Genomic DNA, 26,261 nt, shown 5'->3' on the forward strand with positions numbered 1-26,261 from the left:
CAAGTGGGTCAGGTTCCTGTTGTATCCTAAATCTTAGCTTCTGAGAAAGGAGTATTTCTGTTACTCTTAACCTGGAAATCTGCAATCTGCTCAGAACCGCTTTTGAGTTATGCAAGTCCAGATCTGTACTTCTTTCATAATTGTCTGCCATGGTAACAAGCAGGGCAGTGCCACGGCTGGTCCCTCAAGCTCTGTACTCATGCCAAAGATAACCAGTTATGCTAGCATAATTAATTTTGAGGCATTAAAAACCCAACAGTTTTTGTCTTCACTGGCCAGCATATTTGCCAGAAAGATTCAGCAAATGTAATTTTAAAAAGTTCTTTCCTCTGCTGAAAGGGAGAGCAGTCTCTGAGTTTAAAGAACAGCTGAAAGATCCTCATTTAAGGATTAATCATCACTTTATAACTCCTGCGAAACCTACACTCCAGGCTCTAATTTAGTTATACACGATATCTGTGGCTTGCTAATTAAGAACAACACAGGTATTAACCTTTTTTCTTTTAGGCCCTTAAATTGCTGATTTAAAACTCCTCTCAGTGTGAGAAGCAGTTCTGAATATCTGAAGTGTGAAATAGCAAGGACATTAGCATCTTCAGCCAAACCCACAGAGGCTGGAAAGAAAGACATGATTTACATTTAATACCTCAACCTGTAACCTGGAGGACATCTGGAACTCCTCAAAACCAGACACTGCTCTATGAAAGGGGGACTCCTCTCTTGTGGTGCAAAGCAGATTCACCACTTAATGCTGTTCGTTGCTGGGGGCTTTAGCCTGAATTTCTCCTATACTTTGATAGTGCTTCTGAGTGCTTGGGATCATGGAGTGGTAGCTCATTTAGAGTGACTAAGGCAACATTTCTTCTGATCGCATGATATTAAGAAAGATATGATTAACTTCATCTTCAGTACTGTGTAAAAAAATTTTGACTTTTCCTATTTATTTGAGCCTGGATTTGATAGCAGTTTTGAATAACAAAAGTTGATGTCCACTCTGGTTCAGTTGCATAAATAGCTTTGACTCCTCTTGCAGAACTTTCAGTTTGTTCAATTCCTTTATGCTACCAGGACTTGGTAATCACTTTGTAGCTGCAGAACTGCTTTCTTAAAAATAAAAGGATTATAAACCCACGAGATCACATGCTGGACCAAATCAGAGTTCTCAACAATACACAGCACCATGGACGAGGATATGAGTAAGAGGAGATGAATGATAACCCTGGAGGTACTGGCAGAATGCAGCGTATGCACAGGAGCACAACAAGAGCAAGGGCAGAGCTGGAGACAGATGTTAGGTAAATTAGACACATGCAACCACGTCTCCATCACGCAGGGACGCATGTGACCCTTCTCCTCTTGACTTTGATGAAGGGATGCCATAGACAGATAGTTCAATCACTCTGGCTGTGACATTCTGCAACACACAACGGAGGTTCGCACTGGACCAGTCTGCTCTTACAGTTTCCTCAGTGTCAAGACACGACTGCAAGTAGACTGAAAACTCCTCCTAAAGAGGACTGTGGTATATAGGGGTTTGGGAGCAAAGGGTGGTGGGGCAGCCTCTACTTCTATTCCTCAGGGACTTCCAGACATCTCCGAGGCACATTGCTTAGCCCCATGCTGCACTGACAGAGACAATCTGGGGGTCTTTGGAATAGAAGGGAGTGAATGGAACAAACACCATTTGTCCTGAACACTACTGCTAGTTGGCATCGTGACCTTACTGCTTTCTTTGTAAGGGATCTTGGATTCCCAAAGGAAAGTAATTGCCAGCAAGGTCCTTTCTGTGCATTTTCCAGGTAGCTGCAATCCTTTTTGTCATACAGAGTTGTCACTTCCACAGCACTGTGATTTCTCAGTCAGTTCAAGGATATATTCCAGAGGGTACAGACTTGCAAGCTTTCCAGAAACACCAGGTAGTCCAAATGGGCTGCTTGCTCATTTAACTGTCAAATATACAGCTGAGGCAAGCAGTGCTTTCTCTGCTTTCCTCTCCATTTCTAGATGCACTCTGAGGGACTAAATGCAGTTGTAAAGGTGCAAGAGCATTTATGATCTGCCTGTAGCAAGTAGTAGCCATCCCTTATCCTAGCTGGAAAAGCTCAGACCCACTGCAGTGATTCAGCTAAGATTCCAGTGACCTGACTATTCACAGGCACAGGGTATTTTCGATAACAAGCCCTTAATTCTTCATCCTGCAGGCCCAGCTGGTCCACAGAGGCTGACATCATTTGACCACATACTGTAAGATACTAACCACTTGAGCTTTTGCCAGAGTAAAATTTGATAGCTGAGCAACAATCAAGATCTCTTTTGGAATCAGCATCAACTATATATGGTACTATTCATCAGTGGCATGCATTCAGTGTCTTTATGGAATTGGCCAGTAGTCTTTTTTTTTTCCGCCCTCCTACAGATACATTTGCCAAGATTAAAAAAAATAATGAAAAAACGTAAACAATTTCCAATGTGTTTCCAAGTGCTGAACTATGTTTTCTGAACCACATTGTTGAGTAGTGATATAAACTTAATGAATACTCTCTTGGGCTGCTATTCAAACAGTGATTCTCCATTTTCTTTTCCGATTATGATCTCTAAATCACCGAACATTAACATTATCAAATGGGGCTATACACAATCCGGGTTCATTACAAAGTAAGCACATTCCTCTCTCCAGGTTTAGAAATCTTGTCTGAAACAATTTTGACTGTTTTGGAATGAAGAATACTCTAGAAGCAAAAACTGTCCGTCTTTCCAAATATGTGCTGGTGTTGCTATTGCCAGTTTGACTCAACTGTGACATATGCATATTTCACAGGAAAGGTTTTTTTTTTTTTTGTTTCCCTCCAAGCAACTCAGTGTTCTCTAAGTTCTGTAAGATCTGATGATGAAATACTGAACAAGCTTTGTTAACATTTACTTGGGGCATTATAACAGCTTGGCCAGAAGTTTTAGTCAGAAAAAAAAAAATCATGATACAGGATCATTCTGTTGGAAAAATAGAGTTCTAATAAAACTCTCAAAAGTTATGTTGATTCAACCAAATTTGTGAAAGTTTTCCACCTAAATGTTTCACAATGAAGCATTACATCTTTTCTTCTTGAAATGGCTGTCTATTTTGGATTTGATTGTCCTGGTATTTTATGTTATGAAGCATTTAAAATGTTGTTGAGATTAATCAGAACGTTTTCTCTTAATATATATATTTCATTTATAAAGTTCTTTTCTCCTCTTAGACTTTTCTTTCCCAGACAATTTTGAAATGCTTAGCCATCATTCCTGATCAGAACAAAATAAACTGAATGTAACCAAGTAATCAGTGCATATTACGCACTCTTTTCTGGGTCTGAGCCACGCAGGACCTGGATAAGTTACAGCTTTCTGCAGAAAAGCTTGGCTCTTTGGCTCAGGCTGCAGGGACCTCCATGCTCAGCTTTGGATGTTGTTTGGTTAAAGATTTCGGCATCGGTGCTGGCTATCGCAGCAGTTATCTATACTCACTGGATTTGGTAATCCTAGTGCAGTAAAACCCACCGACTGTGTGGTCTTAGTAAATACAGAGCAAATTCCAAACTGTAGTAAGATATCTTTGTAGCTTTGACAAACACTTTATACTACTAATACACTGATTAATAAAATAGGAGAGGTCAGGTTCTGAGTGTGGCATGGAGAACTGAGATTTTCTGCAAGATGTATGTTTCCTTTTCCTGATCTTGGAAATTGGATGAACAGAAAACTGTCAGTTTTCTACTATGTGTTTATTGATTATGTATCTACTGGGTAAAATTCAAGCTTTCTCCAGCTGAATACAACAATATTAACTACACTGCGAGAAAGTCATTTACAGTTGTTAGGGCATGTAATTCAGGTTGTTGCAGGCAAACCCTGGAAAGAGTTGGAAACTTACCAGCCCAAACCAGCTAGTGCTCATGCTGTTCCAGTATATACCAAGAATCAACACCTCTTTCTAACCCATTCTCAAAAGGCTAACCTCTTCACACATTGTCTCAGACAGTCGGGATGTAGAAGCGTGAAGAAGAGGAATGTTTGGTTCAGCATTTAACTCAGATATCAGCTATGTCTCTGACTGCTGTCTTCTTACATTACTTCCAAATATGCAGATATGTTTGTAGATGTTTGCAATCTATAGTTCTGAAAGCCAGGATTAGCTGCAGCCTAGCAGCCAGACAGATTTTATATGCTTAAGTCTGCCCTCAACAAAGAGATGTCCCATCACATGTAACAGTATGCTGTGGGCTCCTCTGTAACTATTCAGATCTTCATAATTCATCACTATCTTCAAGTGATCAAGAAATGATTACGTGCATGGAGCCACACACACAGCCCTCTGGTGCTTCCGATTATTCATACACTTGAAAGATCCTGCACAGAAGGCCACACACTGCTGACACCAAGAGCTGGACAAAACACCTTCACATGCTGTTCTGTGTTGCATGGTGTCAACGTCATCATTACAGAAAAAGTCAAAACAGGAAGGTCCTTCAGATGATTCAAGAGCCTGCCAGCTTGTCGTGCACTTGCAGTAGTATTAGTACAGCTTCACAGCCTTTCTCAAGAGATTTTAGGCCTTGCATAACTCTACTGACCATCTACGGCTCTGGGATTTCATTAAAATCTTGGTGAATCTGTTACATAAAATAAACTTTTGATGTCAAGATATGACTGGATCTGAATGATACTCCACCTTCACTGTATTGAACTCTGCAGTTTATTGCCTCTTCAGGTCATGCTAGATTGTTCATAGAGAGGAAGATATACAAATATCCTGGAGAGATTTTAGAACATGTGCTGTTCTCTGGCAGGAAGCTACGCAAAAGCAGGCAGGAAGTCAGTACAGGGAAACTCACAGAATCACAGAATTTCTAGGTTGGAAGAGACCTCAAGATCATCGAGTCCAACCTCTGACCTAACGCTAGCAGTCCCCACTAAACCATATCCCTAAGCTCTACATCTAAACGTCTTTTCAAGACTTCCAGGGATGGTGACTCCACCACTTCCCTGGGCAGCCTGTTCCAGTGCCTCACAACCCTTTCAGTGAAGAAGTTCTTCCTAACATCTAACCTAAAACTCCCCTGGCTCAACTTAAGCCCATTCCCCCTCGTCCTGTCACCAGGCACGTGGGAGAACAGACCAACCCCCACCTCACTACAGCCTCCCTTGAGGTACCTATAGAGAGCGATAAGGTCGCCCCTGAGCCTCCTCTTCTCCAGGCTGAACAAGCCCAGCTCCCTCAGCCGCTTCTCGTAGGACTTGTTCTCCAGGCCCCTCACCAGCTTCGTCGCCCTTCTCTGCACCCGCTCAAGCACCTCCATGTCCTTCTTGTAGCGAGGGGCCCAAAACTGAACACAGTACTCGAGGTGCGGCCTCACCAGAGCTGAGTACAGGGGGACGATCACCTCCCTAGCCCTGCTGGTCACACAGTTTCTGATACAAGCCAGGATGCTGTTGGCCTTCTTGGCCACCTGAGCACACTGCTGGCTCATATTCAGCCGACTATCAACCATCACTCCCAGGTCCTTCTCTGCCTGGCAGCTCTCCAACCATTCCTCTCCCAGCCTGTAGCTCTGCTTGGGGTTATTGCACCCCAGGTGCAGGACCCGGCACTTGGCCTTGTTGAACTTCATGCGGTTGACCTCAGCCCATCGGTGCAGCCTATCCAGATCCTCCTGCAGAGCTTTCCTACCCTCAAGCAGATCGACACATGCGCATAGCTTGGTGTCATCTGCGAACTTACTGAGGGTGCACTCGATGCCCTCGTCCAGATCATCGATGAAGATATTAAAGAGGACCGGCCCCAGCACCAAGCCCTGGGGGACATCACTAGTGACTGGCCTCCAACTGGACTTGGCTCCATTCACCACGACTCTTTGGGCCCGGCTATCCAGCCAGTTTCTAACCCAACGAAGCATGCGCTATACTTATATATATAAACTATAGCTTTTTTTTTTTTTTAATTTTTTTTAAATAATCCAGTACTAGCAGATGTAATTTACCATCATCATGTGGCAAGATCTTTATGAGCACCCTTGTTTTTAGAATCTCAAACTCCCACTTTTTGGGGTCAATATCCAGATCCCACAGAGCTGCTTGAACAAAGCCTGTTACACACATAACTTGACTAAATACTTGACTAAGTCTTAACTATACCTCCATTGTAATAGATTGATAGAATAACCACAATATTAGCTAGCACCAAAGGTGACTGAAGTTTGCCGGTGTACAAAAATACATTTCAGAAGTTCAGGAAGAGCAACACATACTCATGAGTCTTTAGGGATCATTAAATAATGCAGGGTTGCCTCCTCTGTAAGGCTAATGCTATATTAATTTTCTTCTTCTGCACTGAATCCAGTAACTGGTACTTGACTAGAGCATATAATATGCCACATCTTCATTTGAAGGTTTCAAGAGGTGGAGATTTTACCTTGTCTCTTGGCAAGTTATATTACTCTCTTCATTTCTAATTTAAACTTACCTAGATTCAGCTTTCTGCTATAGGTTTTTGATGTTTCCTCCAGAAATAATACACAGTTGCTTTAAAGGTAGATTCTGCTTCTTAATAAGTCTGAATCAAGATTCTCTTAGTTTCCTATTAGAAGGCTTTTTTTTTTTTTGTAGTGTTTTCATAATTTTTATGGCTCTTTGCCTGTGCACGGTCCAGATTTTCTGGATTTCTCAGCTACAAAAAAGCTTATTTCCCAAGTTATTCTGGTATTGAACTAATTAATCTTACAAACACAGCTCTGCTCCTGTCATGAATGTAGAGCTGCTATGCCCCACATCAAGCTCCTGTTCAGCTCTATTTTCATTAGGACTCTTAAATCCATTTCAGGATTATTGCCTTCCATTTGTGTAGTTCTTAATGCTCATAAACTGTACTTCATTTGTATTGTATCTAGACTTTAAAAAAGACCCAATTATAGTTATGGATTATAACTGATTATAGTTACCTTTATCTACTATTTTATGTCAAATCAATGCAAACTTGCCAGACAAAACTACCTGCCATATGACCACGTTGATTAGAATCGAGACTTAACCATATTGGATATACTGAGGCTAGTTTCACCTTGTGGCACACAAAGTTAAATGATCTGCTCTTACTTTTTCTACCTCTACAAATAAAATCAACAGATTTTTGTTAAAAAAAAATTTAGTCCTTACATACTCCCTTAGCCACATGCATAGCCTCATGGCCCACCTGCCTTTCATCACAGGCTACCTGTCATATATTCTGTTCTCCAGGCTTGCAGTGGTCTTTTGTACCTCTATTTTAAGCCAGCTTTGGTCTCAAGAAATGACACAGGCAAAGAACTCTTTCAGCAGCAGTCAACAGGTTGACCCTAGCTTGGATGGTTCCAGCTCTAATGCTCAAGATCTATGCCAGATCCAGCTATAGCACAAACTAATCCCAGGCACCAGACCATTCTACGGGAGCTAGTAAAGAGCTGTAGATGACAATAAATCTGCTCAAGCAGGATAGCATATAAAGCAATACATGTTTCTGATTAATATTTTCTGAAATAAAAAAGCCAAAAAAAAGCCTCACATTATACTAGGCACAATACAGTATATCCTTTTTCCTTCTGTACAAGTTGAATACAATATCAAACTTTCACACGATTTGCCTCTACTATCAAGCTGGATCGCAATTACCCAGGTTATCTTGCCCTACAATTGAGTTAACTCTCCTGTAGACTCAAAGTTCCTTAGTGCACAAACACTTATGACAAGCTAGCAAGAGAAGGACACTCATCTCACAAAACTCTCTTCTGCATAACTGGTGCTATCTAGGCATGCTTTTTTTAAAAAAAAATTCTTTGTGGTTGCTGTTTAACATCTTTCTTAGTTACTTGGGAGGGTTGGAAAGTACTTCTGCATCCCCAGGAGGCATGATTACATCATCTGGCTTGTTTCTAAACACAAAAGAGAACTACCGAATATTTCTGCCTTTCCTGTATCGTTAAGACTTTCACCATCTTCTGCTAGCAAGCAGGCTATGTATTGTTGGGAATTATTTTATTTCTGTTATCCTTTAAAATGCCTTACTGTCCTTAGGCTGAGATAGAGGTTTTATTTTATTTTTTTTGTTCTTGCTCAAGTCTCTTCTCTTTATGTTTCCCCAGTCTCTAATTTACATAATTGTTGCCTCCTTCCTCTTTCTCCTCTTCCCCATCTATTTGATATATTTTTTAATAGCTGCCTTCACTTCCTCACTTAATAAGAAGGTGCCTTTAACCAAAGCAGTCCTTATTCATGATTATGAAATTGTTTTTAGTAAACTTTTCTAGAATAATTTCCACCTTCCATTCATATTTTCCTGTCCAAATCAGTTCAAGTTTCTCTTCCCAGTCACTTTCATTCATCATTTTCCTGGTTGCTTTGAGAAATAACCCATTCAGAAACACGGAAAACTTGGCTATACAGAGAAATAGTAGACAGAACAGAAATTAAATCTTGTGTCTTTGCTAGATTTTTTGGGCAGGTATGAATACCATGCATGATGAAAGACTCTTAGTTAAACATTTCAAAGGAAAAAAGATTTTCAATGTCCTTTCAGAATGTGCTGGGGTTCAGTTCTTGTTCTAATTTAGTCTAAGTATTTAGCCATTAGCAGTTGCTGCCAGGCTTGCCCTGGCAGTCTCTTTTCTGGGAATTAACCAACTCTACTCAGCTCAAAAATTATTGGAAATCTGTTAGGCATTATTTCTGGAGAAGTGAAAAGTTACAAGGAAAATCAGATTACAAAGACTAGAAGTTCAAAGATGCAATAAAATACTGAGTACTTAATGAAGAACAAGCTTCTGAAATATGGTTAACAGTAACGATGATTAGATCGTGCTCTTAGTGAACTGTGTTAGATTGACAAGTCCCAGGGGAAAAACACTAAAGCATGACATCAGTTTACCAGATTTTTTTCTAAGTACATTGGTGAAGAAAACAAAATGTGTAGCATATCCAGAAAACTAAGAACAGATGAACATAGTTGACTAGATGCTTTTCCTTCCTGTTAAACACTGCTGTTTGAGAAGTATAGGGAAGCAAAGAGCAAGCATTCCTAATGACACTGTAGAAGTTCAACAGGACTGAAATAGCTAATGGTTATGAGATTAGGGTCTTACTCACTACTGAAAATTGATGTAGCTAAGATGTGGTATGAATATAAAGACTATGAACTTTATCCAGATAATACTTAGTATACTTTCTTTTATTTTATTTGAGGATAAGTGTGATAACACACAGGAGTATTTACCCATGAGCTCCCAAATAGCTTTTCTGTTCTTCGCTTAATTGAAACCTACTGCAATAGCTGGAAGAGAGACTATTGTTCCCAATTGTTCCCCCCTAATAGACATTATACAAACTTTGCTACATCATAGCTACTTACTTGATATTAGTACCGCTATTCATGAAGAAAATAGAATAAAACAGGAAACTGGTATGAATGGCTGTCAGCAGGAAATATTTAAGTACATGTTGAGGGGAAATCAGGGCTTTGGTGTATGCACAGATCAGGGATCTGTCGGAAGGAAAATGACAATCCTCATTCTTAAGAAAAGACTGATTCATCCCAGGCATGTCTGCAGTTATAATGCTACTTCAGGCAATGTAACTGCTGCGAGGGCTGCGTTTTGTATTTTATATGGGGTGTTACAGGGACAGTAATTCCATTGGAGGAATTAAAAAAAAAGTGGATATTTCCCCACCACCACCAAGGCAGCCACCTTGTATTAGCTCATTTTTATGTTTATAATCTTGGATAAGAAAGAGATTCAGGAATTTCGGACTTCAATTTTTGCCAGCCAAGTAGACCAGTAATTTAGAGATTAGATTACACTTTTCAGATTCAACTAAAACCCATAGTGTCCTATCTCCACTGAAGTCAACTTAGTCATCTTAAGAGCATGATGTTGAAATAACTGAGGAAAAAGTTACACTGTTATGATGAAACAGAGAAAGTTTTTATCAAAAAATTGGTTTAACTGGGGCAGAGAATGAAGCTAGCTACTAAATATTTTACTACAGAAAGAGATCTGGAACATATACAATTTGGTGCAGCAACGTGTTTGTCTCCTATGTTATTGGCAATTCTCTTTAAAAAAATAGGTCACTGTTTTAAGAAATATTCGTAAGGAGCATATGTAGAGATAATACATTGCAGCTTGAAAGCAGTGTGCTTTTTAATGGTATCATTATTTCACATACTATGTAGATTGTTTTTCAACTTAGAAGATTTGTCAAATTGAGTGGCTGTACTTAGCCTTATGTTTATATTTCTCTATAGTTGAATGCTGAATTAGAGCCATCATTCTCTGTAACACATTGTTGCTTGACTTTTTTTTTTTCCCCCATCGCTGCTTTACATGTTTCTTCAAGTCACGGGGAATTTTACATGGGATATAAATGGATATAAACTTTTTTTGGTGTGTTTCCCCACCCCACTTCTGGGAAAGGCTCTTCTGAAAAAAAAAACAAACAAAAAAAAAACAGGTAATGCAGATGACTATATAACACTTGTTCTCTACCTAGACTAATACAGATTTGTCCTTACTTAACCTTCAGTATCCATTTTTAAAACATACCTTTAAAACCTCTAAGGAAAGAAACAACACTGATGGTGCTCATACATTGCAACAGGTTGCTCAGAGGTTTTGGGCAGTCTGTCCATTTAATACTTCAGTGATATAACCTTCAGCAACCTAATGTAATTTCACAATTGGCCTAGCTTTGAGCAGAGGTTTGGACCAAATGGCCTCCAAAGGCCCTTTCTGTCTTACGTTATTATCTCTTACATATGAAAATAAGCAAATATTTCTTAAAGTGGGGAAAAGAGAATACTTAGGAAGCAAAAGGAAACATTTTAAAGTGGTCTCCTGTTCAACATGCGCATCCTGACACAAGTGTTTCTGTCAGGACCACTTGCTTCTCCAACAGTGATGGTGAAAGATGACAACTGGCTTTAGTAACAGGAGCAAGAGCATATCATGCTTTGATTTGAGTCCTGTTGGCAAAAGTGAGATGGTGCACTCTCACACTGGTGGTGACTGGAGTGCATCTGGAGCTTGGCAAGGTCAGGACTAACAGCAGAAGTGCAATGAGAGCTCATGTGGAAGGCAATGCTGATGGGTGCTGATGCTGAAAGCGTCAAATATGCATGCTGTTGCATTGAGTTCTTCCATAAGACTGGCCACAGAGGCATCTTTCCCCTTGACAGAAATGTTGTTCTTCAGTATGTGAAATAATTATGAGATGAATATGAATTGAGTGCACTTCCTCTTGACCTACTTCCCAGGCAGGGAAGCAGAGCTCAATGCCCTCCTGCTTAGAAAGGTAAAGTTATCTCTCCATGTTCCCTAGGCTCCACATAAGCCTCTACTGCCTGGTACCAACCACATGGCTAATTATCATACCTACTATGCAGTTTCTTCTAATGGTTTCCTTCCATCTCATGTCAACACCCAGGCTGACTAACCAAACTGGTTTCTTCAGAGAGAAGGTGTTTACTCCATCAATAAATGCACTTTTTAACTGTGAAGGTAAACATCCAGAATGATACCATGAGTTGGCTTTGAGAAAGTAGCAGATCATCCTGGAGTGCTCCAGGACTGTGTGCATGCAAGTCCTGCCTCATTAAGGGAATAGAGGCTTCTTTACTCACAGGGTTTCAGGAGGCATCTTTTTTACTTCACCACAAAATCAACTACGTGTTCCATTAGTGCTGGGAGTCTGGCTGGGGCCCCAGGCCTTCATGTACAAGTCCCATGGCAGCTCTCCAACACCCTCACCAGCCAAGGGCTTAGAACAGGGCAGTAATGCCTCTTCTCTGAAGATCTCCTTGCATGAGGAACATAAGCTCCAGAACTGGTGCTTTTGATATACAGATCTTCCTGTCCCTTCAGGTGTCTGTGGCTCTCATCCTGGTGAATAAGAAACCAGAGGATGCCCCAGCCCAGCTCCTTCTGGTGTTTCAAAGCCAGTGACTGTGCTGGCAGACTTTGTTGGGTTTGGTCTTGGGGGCCTTTGGGCTGACAGGCAATTATTGCTGCCCATCTCCTCTTCCTGCAGAGTCACTCAACAGTTCTTGCATCAAAAGTAACACTGAAAAGGTAGAAGTTGCTGGGACTTCCTAATCTGGATAAGCTTCCCACAAAATAAAGGGTGTATTAAAATAAAATACCCATTTGCCAATAGCAGTTTGTGCTTTTCCAGGTAAATGTCATAGCTGACAATTTGCTGTAGCTGGGCATTACTGCGTCCCGGTTGTGAGAGCAAAGACTGCGGGTATAAGAGAAAAGAAAGCCGAGGAACACAGCAGACAACATGCTGTGGGGATTCCTAAATGAGCGCCTAGCCAAGTCTGCACAGCCCCACGTACCAATTTGGACCGGAAGCAGCAGAAAGCTGGGTTTGCTAAATGATTGCTTAGTTAATCCATAACCTGAATAACCACCCACAGATAAGTGAGAGCTTATGGCGTGTAAATTGCCAGAATGTGACCTCGATTCCAACTTCACAGGCAGCAGAGCAAATCAGAGGTCTGCAAGTCACAGAGAAGAAAATTGTGCCAGGGAAGAGTCTGATTCACAGGTCCCATCCCCCCTGCCCTGTATGTGACACTGGAGATCATACCTTTGCTGCAAGCTTCACCCAGGATGAAATGTGAATCAGTGTACATGAATCACCTGCCAAACCCTCGAGTACGTCAGTGATAAGATAATGCAAGATTCAAAAGTGCAAGTACCGTATGAGCAGACAGCACAGCTAGAGACAGTGACCATTGCTGAAGTTCTTCCTGGACACGATTTGTGTTTTTCTTCTCACACTCCACACTAAGTTACGAATTCTCTCAGCTTGTCAGCAATGACAATTTCTTTCAGTTTTGAGCATCAATAGTTGCTACTTTAATATTCGACATCACTAAACTTCCCATAACTACCAGGTTTGTCCAGAGACTAAGTTAAAGTCCTAGTTTTGTTCAACTGCAGTCTTGTTCCATCCAACCCCCATACTGAGACACTCATCCCCAAATGACAGTTCTGTTGTAAGCATGGATATTTAACAGGGAATCTCAGATTTATTTGCAATAAACTGTTTCAAATGCATTGTTTTGGCTGTGAAAGCAGGCACAACTTCAGCTGAATTGGGTTCTGAATTTCTTAATTTCTACAGCCTAATTAAATGCACCTTATCTAATTACTTATACAAGGGAAGATTGCCTCAAATACACATAAACCCCACCTGACTTGCAGAAGTGCTCAGTATGTGCCAAATCCAAAGCCAATAGGAACTATTAATCAGTGCCCTTGGACAGAAAACCATGCTCCAGCACTGCCCACTGAGTGCCTGCTCCTGTTTCCCCCAGGGAGGTCAGTGGAAGCTTTCTTCCCCACCACTTTCAATACAAGCACAGCTGGCCATCAAAGCAGGTACATGCCAGACAGGTCTTTCTCTGAAGCTGGCTGCAGCCAAAAGACCATTCCACAGCCATTTGCTTAAACGTTGCTTTGGCTTTCTTGACGCAAAACACTTTACGCTGATATCTAGAGTGTCACAATGAATCTCAGAGTTTCTAGTAGTCACTTGAAAGAAGGTGGATGAAAATAAAGACCTCAGACGGTATAATTTTCAGATACCAGCATTTTGCTATCCTGTTGCCTGGAACAGCTACCTAAGCCATGTATTGTGGCTGAGGATTTCCCACCGGTTATACTAGAAGTTCCAGCCCTGCTAGGCTCATTAAAAGGTATAGCACTTAACTGAATGGATAGGAGAGACCACTATTAATTTTGAAGTGGAAGAATCATAATTCAGTTTTTGCTTCCATGAGTCTGATACAGACTATGTTGGACCAGATGGGCAACAGCAATAAGGTCTGATGTGCTGGGATTGACCCATCCAGGACATGTTGGCAGGTACCTGCCAACTGATCTTCCTCCCCATGCATGCCTATCCATAGAGCACTCTCACAAGCACAACTTCAGCCACATGAGCTTTCTCAGCAGCCTGTGAAGGCCAGCACATTTCTATTCAGTCATCTAGAAAGCCCTCACTGCTTTTGAAAGCATAAAACCCCATTCTCTGGGATGCTTGAACACTCTGTTTTGAGATACTGTTCCCTTCATTTTCCTGTCTCAAATTTTTGTTCACTATATGTTGGGGTAAAAACTAACAGGGTATGTTCCTGCTCTTGCTGGATTTGAGACCAGGTAGGCATTCACCATTTAAAACCATGTGGGAACACTTGCTTCAGAGCAGGATTGTTCTGAATCATTGCTTTGGAAACTAAGCTGGACGAAGTCTATCATTGCTTGCAGTCTGCGCAAGAGTTGCACGGGATTTAGGTCAAGGACAGTTTTATTTCTAAAACATTAGATAATTTGACCTTTAGTGTTGCTTTTACCTAAAGCTGAACAGCAACAGCTGTATGAAGAACTGGGCCCAAAACATAATGCTTGTCCCAGTCTACTGCAGCTTCCTTTCTGTGCTGCAGGGAAGAGAAACTTAAGACTCTGGCAGGTTGCTATTGAAAAATCATAGCATATAGTATTAAAGCAGGACAGGCAGTTTTACCTGAAGAGAAATATTATTGGGAGAACATGTGCCAGTTAGGTGGTTAATATTAGATATCAAGAAAAAAAAAAAGAGGCTACATGAACCATTAAAAAACAAATCAAATTTAATAAAATCTAGTTTTACATGCATGACCATCTTCTGAAGTAGCACTTTTTACAGAGCACCCCTTCTGAGCTTTGCTGTACACATTACTACAATCTTCCAGGCGCTTGTTTGTTATTTTAATACAACAGAAAAAGCACAAGATGAATTCTGAAATAGATTGATAGAGGGGAGAAAGAGAGAGAAACTCTACAGTTGCTACATATTTGTTTTTCTATGGATTCCATCTGGCACCGTATCTTAAATGAGTTACATGAGGCATTTTTGAAGCCCAAATGATTAGGGCTTTCTTGAATTATTTGCCCTTATTCCAATACCTACATTGCAGCTGGTCAAAGAAGTTTCCAGATTATACAGTGATATTTTGCAATACCTCCTCACCTAGAGCTCTATCTAGATAGCATATAACCCATTTTAGTCATCATTGTATCCAAATTCATAATGCACTGGAAAAGAAATGCGAGCATTGGGTAATTAATGGCACTGCAAAAATTCTTGCTACCATCTTAGCGATGGAGCAACCCTCACGTTTACAAAGGAGCACCACCTGCTGGTTATCTCGGTTCTCGTCTAATCCGTCTCTCTCCTGCCACCCTCTTCCCAGTAAGTACTGAAGTCAGATCACAGCTTTTAGGGAGACTTGCTGATGGAAAAGGGGCTGGCTGCTGTGACACGGGACCTAGAGATTTCAAAGGTGAGCCTCTGAACTCCTCAAGGCCATGCCCAGCAGGAAGCAGCTGTGATGGCACAGCTGGAGCAGAGGGGGACGAAAATCCCCCTCTTCACCACCTTACTCCCTGCTCAGTCTCAGAGGCCTGCACCGAACAGCTCCCATGTGAAAAGGAAAGACAGGGGTCACTTCCTTTTCCAGTTCCTGAGGGCCTTTATCCATTTTATCAAGCTCTTTCCTTATTCCTCTCACTTTGACTTCCCTTTAAACACATGACTTTGCCTTGCTCACGGCAGCACCTGATGGTTGAAATCCAAGATGTTGGGTTTGTGTCAGTTATGCCAGTGTCCTGGTGATCACCCAAGTAGTTTACTATTATCTACTTAATGCAGTTTGCCAAGTAGAACAGCCATACTACCTAATATTAAAAAAAAAAAAAAAAAAAAACACACACAAAAAACAAAAACTGGTCCTGGCACTCAGTTTTACCACTTTGTCTGATCTTACTTCAAGGGGGATGCTTTCAGAGCCACACTGATGGAGAATAATTTAAAGTTGTGAAGTTCATCTGAAATGGCCGAAGATAAGCATTTTATTGTTTAACTTTTGATGAACTCAGTGTAAGTTGGATAGGAAAGTCCCAGTACCATTTTTCAGAAGTGGGAGAAGTTACTGGCCACTGGCTGTTTCAGTTCTGATCTCTGCCCAGCTGCGATTCCCAATTTATGTGCAGTATTACCGATTTACCAATGGCCATTTTTACAGCACACTATATCACTGCCCTGACTTTAGCACGGCTAGCTTTTACAGCACCATCAAGCTGCACTGAAGGATGGAAAGAAAAAGAAAAACAACTCCATCCTATGAATCCTTCTGTCAACATAGCAAGCTATAAACCCAAACAGCAGGATGACCCCACCCTTGAAATTACTCCAGGAAGAGAAGGGTAAGCCAAACTTAATATTTCTAATTAAGGAAAGTCATCTACTCTATTACCACCTTAAATCCCCTCCCTGGACTTTACTGTTTGTCCTACGCCATAGAGCTGGCCCAGCTCTCAATTATCAACAATATAGTCAAAGCTTCCCAACTCAGATGCCTCAGACTGGTAAACCCTTATAAAGCAAAATGATATCAGAAGCACTAATCTCAGATTGTCTTTACAAAGCCCTGGGTGCCCAGGAGGACAATGTGTTGGGTCTTTCATCTGTTCCTCACAAAGGAAGGGCTCCACGGTGACCTGGTTAGCTGTGTCCCCACATCCTAGTTCCCAGTGCCCTCTAGTGATAACGCCTTGCCCAGGATGCCAGGTTCTCCATGAGAAGTGAGCCTTTAGAGGGGCTTAATTATAGGGCTTGAACCCTCTGCACAACATTGAGATCCTACTGGATTTATGTAGTTTGTGAAAATCCACACTAAGAAAAGATTTTAAAACCACTCTTGCAATCTTCTGCCTGCCTCCTGCCCTGTCACCCTCTCTCATTGCCAGTGTCAGCCTACTAAGGAGCTGCCTCCAGGGCCCTGCATGGGGTATGAGGATATCCCACAGGGCCCACTGCTGCCTTTCCACAAGAGCACTTGTCCTGTGGGTAGATGGATCTGTACAGGGCCTTTTTTCTCCCCAGAATAAACTTCCAAACGTTAATTGTAGCAGATGGCACAATTGCATGGCTCTGTTTCTTCCAATTTACTGGAAAGAGACTAAGTTGCATACTTCAGTAAAAAGGGCATGGCTGGGACACTTCTCCATTTGGGGAAGGCGTGGGAGAAGGGCTGCCTGTTCGCCCTGCTCCTCTTCCCTCAGCCACTGGAAGGCTCTAGAAGAGGGGAAGACACCCAGAGCATACTCCACAGGGCTATGCAGGGAGAAGAGGGTGAGCAACTCAGCAGGAATTGGGGAGAAGGCTCTCCCAGTGATTTAGTGAAGGCTGTCAGGTTTATGTACACCAGGAAGTCTGTGGAAATTGCTGGGAGAGGAACCAAGACTGAAGGAATGAACTCACCCTGCAAAGGCACTTTGTTTTAAACATTAATGTGTCTCACCCAGCAATTCCCCTAATTAAAGGATTACCTGTTTTTAGCTTAATAGACTGCTCTCATAATTCCAGCTTTACACACTGATGCCTTTTGATGCAAGGCCATTCCACTTCAGGGATCTGTCTGCTTCAGGTTTCCCTCACACATGGCCAGAGTACAGGTTCTAGCATAAAACTCACATTGAGCCCATCTGGATTTTCCTGGTGGTTCAGAGTCACATAACTTTACCTAACATCTATGGATAATAATCACACGTGTACAGTCTGCACAAGCTAACTGTCAAATCCATCATGAAGTTTAACTTCAGAACACTTAAAATCTGATAGAGTTAGGATAACAGGCTCTGACTGAGAGCAGTTAGACTCGTGGAGTGCCCACAGGGAGACCAGAGCCCCATGGTGTTAGTTACTGTACATATGCAGAAGAGGAAGGATTTTCTTGTACCAAAAAGCTCTTAATGTGAGATGTGAAACTTATTTTTACTGAGAATCCAAGACAGATATTGTACAACAGCTCAGGGCCAGGCTGAGGCCTCACGGGCTCCTGGAACTGACTTGACTCACACGATCCCATTTCTCTCCATTTTAGCAACAGCAGCATTGAAACCCTCTAGAATGCAGCTAACTGACTCGCCACAATCAATCCAAGAAGGAGAGCAATAGCCTCAGCTGGACAACAACCAAGCCACAAGCAGAAATGCTAATGCACTGGCCCCACACAAAGCAACACCAGGCACAAAGCAAACAAGCACGGCAGTTCCTCAGCCAGGCTTGGAGATACAAGCCATGGATGTGCTCCACAGCACTCAGAGGTGCTCCCTCTCACCCCTCAGAGCACCTTTCGAGCACAGCACCCTGCGCCTGCCCCAGGTCACCCCAGCCCTGGCAAGGCAGCAGCAGCCTTTCCTGGCACAGCACACTCCCAAGCAAGGTGCAGCCCTGCCTGCCAGGGTTTAATGGAAGGGTGTTAACACTAATTGAAGCCGAACAGCCACAGCCATGCATCACTTGGCATTGTCTTACGTTAAAAAGACACAGCCACTTGGTAGAACACCCCTAATGTGTTTAAAAGTCTTCCCGGAGACAGATGATGTTGTTTCTACGTGTGACATTCCCAAGCAGCCTAGCACAGACTTGAGATGCTGCTCTGCATACTTCACTGCCCATTGCTGACTACACACATCTTTCCCTGTAACCCAGCTACTGGCTCACGAGTTTCCACATTCACTACCTAGTTTGGCCAGCCCTGAAGGAAAACAAAACACATACAAGCAATTAGGATTAAGGGCTTATGAATGCTTAGATTGGCAGCAGCACCTTTATTTTTCCCCTTCCTCCTGATGGCACAAGGCCTCAGCTGGCACACAACTGAGTGTGCCTGTTCTGAACAAAAATCTGTAGATTTAACCCTTTTAGATCAAGAGATTGGTTCAATTTCCTGGCAGAGAAGGAAACTAAGCCTGGCAGAACGTGAAGAAAGAACAGCAAACATCTAGGTGAGACCAAATCAGCAGGGTATGTTTGGAGCTGCTGGTGCAATAGCAGACAGACACAGACCCACAGGACAAGGCTGTTGTGTTAGCACGTGAAGCTGGAAAAATGCACTGCAGATAAACTTATAAATAATGGAGGCACCAAAACCCCTGAGTTGCACTCTTTATGGATGATTTCATCAGCTCTGCCTCTCCTGAAACCCTCAGATTCTCCTCTCCTTCCAGCCAGACTGTCACAGCTCCCTTTCCCTGGGGAGCCCTGAGCTCTCAGAGGGTGACCGGGGGCATGTACCTGTCAAAACCTGCAGATGAACCTGAACCCCAGAGTGGCTTAAAGGGAGGTTTGTCTGCAAAAACACTAAGTAAAGCTCTCTGAGAATAAAAAAATCACCTAGTTTCAAAAACTTCACTGGCTTACCTGATGAATCCAGCCCATGTGTATTACACACCCAAACACGGGCACATATCATGCTTCTACAGTAATCTGTAGCCATGTCTCTCTCCAGACATGCCCTGTGTGAGCCATCTCATTATTTTATAGACAGGAAAATGAAGATCCAGGGAGAGCATGTAAAATGACCTAAGCCTCATAGCAAAGGACAACACACAAGTTAACCTTGGGCTTCCTCACATGGAAGCCAACATGAGCCCAGGGCTGGGGTAGCTCTGTATTGAGTTGCAGGTCACCAGACCACAAAGGATCTTTGCTATATGCTTGCCCCATCCTAAGAGTTTTACCTGAGGCATCTGTTACCAGCCACAGTCAGAGGGGAGCTAGCACTTTGGTCCGACCCTGCACAGCTCTCACCATCCTCCCACAGTTACAGAAATCAACCTGACCCTCAGCAGCGAATGCAGACACCCTTAGAGTTGAAAGATGTTCTGATTTAGGACCTTGCCCTAGGAGTGTTTTGAATTAAGATGATCAATATAAACTTATCTGCTCTTTGGATCTGGCTGCAGCCTGAGATCAGAACCAGCTTTTCTTAATATTTTGTGCCATAAGCCACCCAGCTCGGGGATTCATCTTAACATGTTTAGCTTTGTAAGCACAATGCAGCGGTTACTGTTGTGCCTCCCGGCTGCTCTTCCATTTTTTATAAACTCATTTTCTCTGCTAACCTACTTTTAATTTTTTCTCCCCCCATAAAGCTGTTTTTAGCCTCCACTTACTTTCTTCTCCCCACCCCCCAAGTCACCAGGATAAGTCTGCTCTGGGTGCTAAACACAAGTGACTTGAACAGGCTCCAGCATCTATATCCTGGCTTTGGAAATAATTGCTCCTGCTAATCCTTTCAAGTGCACTCCCAGCTCTGTGCATTCAAAGAGGTGTCCCCCCTCTGCCGCACGCCCACACCCAGTTGCTCCTGTTCAGCAGCCAGGGATCACACATCAGCACATCCTAGCTGTTAGTGCCAAGAAATACGTGTGCCCCCAAGCCCACTACTTGCTCCTGAGCTGGTGAAGGAGCCTTCATCCACAGTGTCGTTGCCCTTCCTGCCTCTTCCTCAGTCCAGTTTACCTGGAAAAGAAACACTGCCTTCTATTCCAGCTCAGCTCTGCAGCCTGCCAGTCATTTCCTGGATCCCTTCAATTCAGTATCATAAATACGCTTAACGAGGGGGTTTAATATAGATTTGGTAAGACAGTTATTTGTGCAATACATAATTTATGCTGCCCTGTAGCACGGGAAGCCGTGTGCAGCATCCGAGAGTGAACAGATTCAAGGAACTTGCCGTAGAGCAGCGCAGTGTGCCAAGGGGAGGGCAGGGCGAAAAAGGAGAAGCAACCTGAGTGAAGGAAAAAGGAGCTGAAAAATGTGTGAGAGAAAGGCAAGGAGAGAGGCACAGGTTGAGAAAACCACGGAGAAGACAGAAGGAGGAGGAGAGAAGGAGGCAGATGGGGGCAGAGCAGGTCCTGCAGGATGAGCAGAGCTGGGGAGAGGGAGAAGGGGAGCGCGGCGCACGCATGCCTGATGCGACAAGCAGGTCTCTGCAGGCTGCAAGTGCCGCAGCCAGCCGGGAAGCAGAGCCTGCTGCCGTGTCAGCCGCAGGGCAAGAGCAAGGAGAGGCACTCATCTCGTGGGGCTCTGCGACCTCCTGACTCGCCCCGCTCCTCACCTCTGCTGCCAGCCACGGCCAGGGGACCTCACCACTCACTTCCAGTCCTTTAGCTCTATGTAGGTTTCCCTGTTAGCCTCCTACATGGCCTCATTTCTGAGCCACAGTGAGAACACGAGGCCAGCCTTTCAACTGGGTAAATCCAGGAGGCTCTGCTGACAGTCTCACAGCACTTCATGCTCATCCCTTTACCCGTATTAGTGTCCCACCTAGAGACCCGCTGGCTCAAGGGTGAGGTCCCAGCACCGTAGGTGCTGCACTGTGGTGACATCTCTGCCTAAGAAAGCTCACTGGGTTTGCACGTGGGTGTGAGATGAGATACAGAAGGTGGGTAAAGCGAGTGGAGAGTTCAGTGAGACTGGAGAACATGAACGGTGCTTACCAAGCAAACAGGATCTGTGCTGGCCATTTGCCTGGGTTTCCACTTCTGAAGAGGCACCGGCCCTCTGCACTGGAAGCTACTTTTGGTTGAAGAAAGCTCATCTAAAACCACTGGGGTCAGTTTTACACTGAGCAGTGCCCTGTCACAGAAATGTGGGGGCATCTCAGAGAAAGATCAGAAAGGTCTTGATCAGAACCACTCCTGCATAGGGGCAGAGCCTGAGATACAAGGAAAGCATCCCTGACTTATTTTCTGGGGTTCATCCAATGCAAATCAAAGGCAACACAACCATTTGGCTCTGGACAGGACTCCCAGCAAGCAGAACAGATTGCTATATTAAAAACAAAAAAACCCTAAGCACAACTGGACGAGCTGACAGACCCTGCAGAGGCCGAGGAGGGGGACTGGCCCTGAACGCTCAGCTCTCGTTTTGCCTGCAGCAGCCGTGGCAGGGTTTGCTCTAACTTCTGCTTGTGGAACACAGCCAGGGTGCTTGCTGCCAGGCTAAATAGGAGATAACCAGTCCTGATCTCACAGGGTCTGCAAGACAGTTGGTATTGACCAGAGTGCTCTCTGCATGTCCCTCCTCTGCAGACAGACATACAAAGGTACAACCTGCTGGGGGGCAGGAGTCTGGCCATCTCTGCTGCTCCCCATGCTGCCACCAACACTGCCAAGTGCCCAGACGTGGCATGTATGCCAAAAAATATTAAAATTGGCTCCCTTCATCCCAAAGTGATTTGGAGCTGCAGGAACTGAGCTGGAAAAGCAGAGCAGCTAATAACCGTGCACACACAAGCATTGACTTAGAGCAGGGCTTTCCATCTCTGCCTCCTGCATGCAGAAGGGAAACAGTGCTCCTCTCCTGCCTCGCAAAATGATGAGTTTCTGTGTGCTTTAACCTTCAGCAGCTGATGTTTACAAAGTACTTCTGCAGCTGCCAACTGGCAAATACTGTGGAAAAACACCCTGGGTTTTCCCTGGTGCCTGATGCCCGGTGCATGCCTGTGTGTGCTCGCCTGTGTGCGGCTGTTTATCAGCTGCCATCCCCACAGTGCGAGCCTACACCTACCCCTCTGCGTGCAGGGCCTGCCTTCACGCCTCTGTTTGCTTTGGCACCCTCCAGCATTTCCCTTGGAAAGGATGGCCGGTAATATAGCTGCTCCTCAGACAGCCCCTCTGCCAGAGCGCTCCCACGAAGAGGATTATCATCCACATACTTCTCAACCTCACCCCGTCCCACTGTCTCTTTCAGCCTCTCCTCCCCCAAGGAGAGGGTCACAAAACCCACAGGTTTTGCAATTAGATCTGCTCTGTGTTCCCCCCCCCCTCCTTCCCCTCGAAAAATACAAGAGCAACCATAAGTTTTGCAGAATTTTTCCAAACAGCTTTAAAAAAATGTTCCAGCCCCTCACCCCCTGCAGCAGAACTGCAAGCTTTGGAAAAAAAAAAAAAGTGTAGGTGAACCTTCTCCAAAGGTTTTCATAATAAGGTAGCTATTTCTTGAAGGAAAATAAATAATAAAAAGCAAAGAATTTCCTTGAAAACTAATTTCAGTGGAAAGTTTTCAGGTAGATTTAGTTAGCAAAGCGGCGCCGGGCAGCTGTGTAGGCCAGCATGCCCTCTGGTGCCAGAGCCAGGCTTCACAGGCCCTACTGCCTGACAGCTCCCCATGCAAAAAGTGGTAGGCCCCACACACTTGTGGTGATATTCTGCTCCTCCTTTGTAAACCAATTCCTAAAAAAGATAAAAATAAAAGTAGAAGTTGGAAGCTAAGTATTAGCACACGTGTCTGTAGGGGAGTGCTTGGAGTAAAAATAGAGCCTGTTATAAAACATCGCTGGGTGCCTCACTCAGCCCCTTCAGTGATCTGCGTGACTGTGCCACATTTACACAAGAGAAAACAAAAATGATTTGCCTGAGGTCAGACTGAGGCTTGCCCAGGCTCTGTAGGGGAATACAGCTGTCTCATACAGAAAGCCAAGACATCCAGAAGATACTGCAGTGATCCCCACTCCCAGGAGGGCACACTTTCAACACGACTAGAAAGACACCAGCTCTGCCCTGATGACCTAAGGCACATTAATAAGCCTTCAGGTACGTCCTGTGCCTTGCCTTAGGTCTCTGCTTGCCAAAAGGGAATCACAAGCTCCCCAGCGATCCCACATAACCCCCTGCAGCTCCCTGGGCAATCCTGCTGCGGGAAACACAAGCTGCTCATGAATCAGCTCCTGGACCACAGCCATCAGAGGACTGAACTTTGAGGCAAAGCAAGAGCAGCATCGGTCCCATTTCGAGAGCTTTGCACACACAGCAGCAGCCCAGGAATAAAACAGGAGAGGCAGTCACAGCTTTCTTACCCTTGCCCACAGATGCAGTGGTTAGCTGGTGCCAGCTACAGCACTGGCACCCCATCAATGCCATCCTCCCACAGCAATTGAAACACCAGCTCTCTGAAGACTGCTGCTCTGCTTAAGCCTCATGCTATCGGACACTCCAGGTCTGCATTTGTGGCTGCTGGGCCAGACAGAGCACTCGGTAAGGGCAGAATCCATAGAGGAGCTGGATTGCTCTAACTTTAGCTGCAATCAATAGGACTTCTGCAGTGTAAGCACTTCTGCAGACTGGTTGATTGCTTAGCTGCCTTCACATCAGCCTGGCGCCCAGCTTTCACTATCTAGTAACCTTTTGGCCACCTTTGTTGATCTACCAAGTCAGGGCCAACAGAACCTCATAACAGGAATCAAGTGGTTTTTTTTTTGTGTGTTTTTTTTTTTTTTTTTTTTTTTTTTTTAAACTGCTCAGTGCAAGGATTTCCCAGATCCAGCAGCTCCACATAGGAGAGCAGCAGCTTTTTCTGCCTGCTGTATCATCTCCTGAACAGAGGTGCATGCCATTATGCTCACTCATATGAGAAAAGACCACATGAAAACTACTTCCATAGCCTGTTCGTCTGTGACACAGCTCAGCACATTGCAACTCTGCCCCAATTCTCGCTACAGGTAAAGGAGCTGGCAGCTCAGGAGGAGGAAGAGATTTTATTCAAAAAGGACTGACTTGCCTTATTTGTCTCCACATAAGCTGCTGGGAACAGATGTCTCAGCCTCCTTGTGCCAGTCACTTGTTTGACAAAAGCTTTGTCTGGTTTGTACAGAGTCCTTGTTCTGGCATCCTTAACTCATCATTACACAGAGATAAATTGTCAATGCCCAGCATTGTAGCGCTGCTGGGCAGAAGGCAGACCTCAGAGATGAGGATGAAAACATGCTAAAAGAGACCAAATCTCAAACCTGGCATTACTGGGCGTGGGCGTCACTCTGTTGTGACAGGCTCATATACTTGTAAGTCAGCTAAGAGCAGGTCATACCTAAATCTAGGATTTTAAGATTATCCCCACAGTCAGACCTTTTGCTGGCCTCCTTTTCCCAGACATGATACCTCTTTTCTGTTGCCCCAGACATCAGACAGCAATGTTAAAAAGCCCTGAACCCCTGCCCCCCCACTGCCTTAAAGTTTTTACAGGCTCCCCACTCTTCTACTTTTATCTCCTTCCAGCATCCTTTACCTTCTGATTTCCACAGCAAGAAATACAGGCTCTGCAAAAGAGCCTCTTAACCACAGCTGCTTCAGGATTAGAAACCACAAGAATTATGTGCTTGAAACTATCAAAAAAAAAAAAAAAATCCCCAAAAGCACATTTCTACTCCCAAAGCTGGCCCCTTCATAGGTGACCACACTTCATCACTCATTCCAACAGGACACAGCCCTTCCTGCACATCTTTCCTCACACAAGGGCAGTATCTGGCATAGCCACAACCCCCCTCTGAAACCTGGTCCCTATCGCAATGACAAACCCGGCACAAGGCTCCCCCAGGTTCGCTGGCTCTGCTCAGCACAGGAAAAGCCAGCGTTGCCCAGGGACACACAAGGAGACCAGAGACAGCAGCACGGAGCACTAGCCATCATTTTTCTCTAGTGCTCTGCCTGGAGGAAAAGATTACATTTTGTGCTTTATCAGAGACAAATGGACCAAAGGAGCACTCACCACTCGACAAAGGCACAGCCCTACTTCCAGTACACGCCTGGAGACATCTCTTCTGCCACTCTGAACAAAAGAGGCCCTTCAGAACCACACCTGGCCCTTTTCTCCAGATTTATAGGGTCGTCCATCAGCACTGAGGGCAAGGCTGCCAACCCTCACTCACTAACAGCTGACAGGAGGCTGATTATCCAGAACTGAAGCCTGTCTGCTACATTGGCATATTGTTGTTATTGATTTTTTTTATTTCTTTTTGACAATGATCATAGCTTGCTGCAGATATATTCAAACCTTTTGTTATTGTTGCCTTTGCTGTTTTGTTTGTTTGTTTGTTTGTTTGTTTATCAGCTGATGGCACTCTGAGTGAGCTGAAAACACTTGTCTCATCCATCTCGTTGTCCTTTCATCATCTGGGGCAAGGCAGCTGATAGAGGAGCTTACTTAAGGGTGATAGAGAAAAAGTGGATGGCTAAAAGCAGCCAAATGACCTACACCTTGTAATTACGTTAAAAGCAACCAGATGACCTATCCCTTGTAAATACCTGTTTCTCTCCGCTGACAAAAACCATACCTGAATGGTTAGTTCAGGTTAGTTGTGATGAATCCCACCCCTTGTCTCCAAGCATTTTGGTGCCTGATGTTTTGAAGAAATGGGTTTCAGAAACAGACAAAAAAAAAACATGGATTGTCACATCTGCTCTAGTATTTTGTCTAAGCTAGTAGCTAGGAACAAGCATTTAGAGAAGATCCAAAGCCCAGCCACTGACAGCCCTTTGAACACCCGACTGGAAAAGAAGATCTCTCTTTAAGCCCCCTGAAGTTTG

At 43.9% G+C, this 26,261-nt stretch overlaps 1 protein-coding gene across 1 annotated transcript in view; it reads left to right on the top strand.

Annotated features, from left to right (window-relative positions):
* The window catches only part of NINJ2 (ninjurin 2), a 47,037-nt gene that overhangs the window by 17,628 nt on the left and 3,148 nt on the right, over window positions 1-26,261 (top strand). The window lies entirely within an intron of this gene.

The sequence above is a fragment of the Aythya marila genome (assembly GCF_965140915.1).
Source record: "Aythya marila genome assembly, chromosome: 1".
In the NCBI taxonomy this organism is placed as follows: Eukaryota; Metazoa; Chordata; class Aves; order Anseriformes; family Anatidae; genus Aythya; species Aythya marila.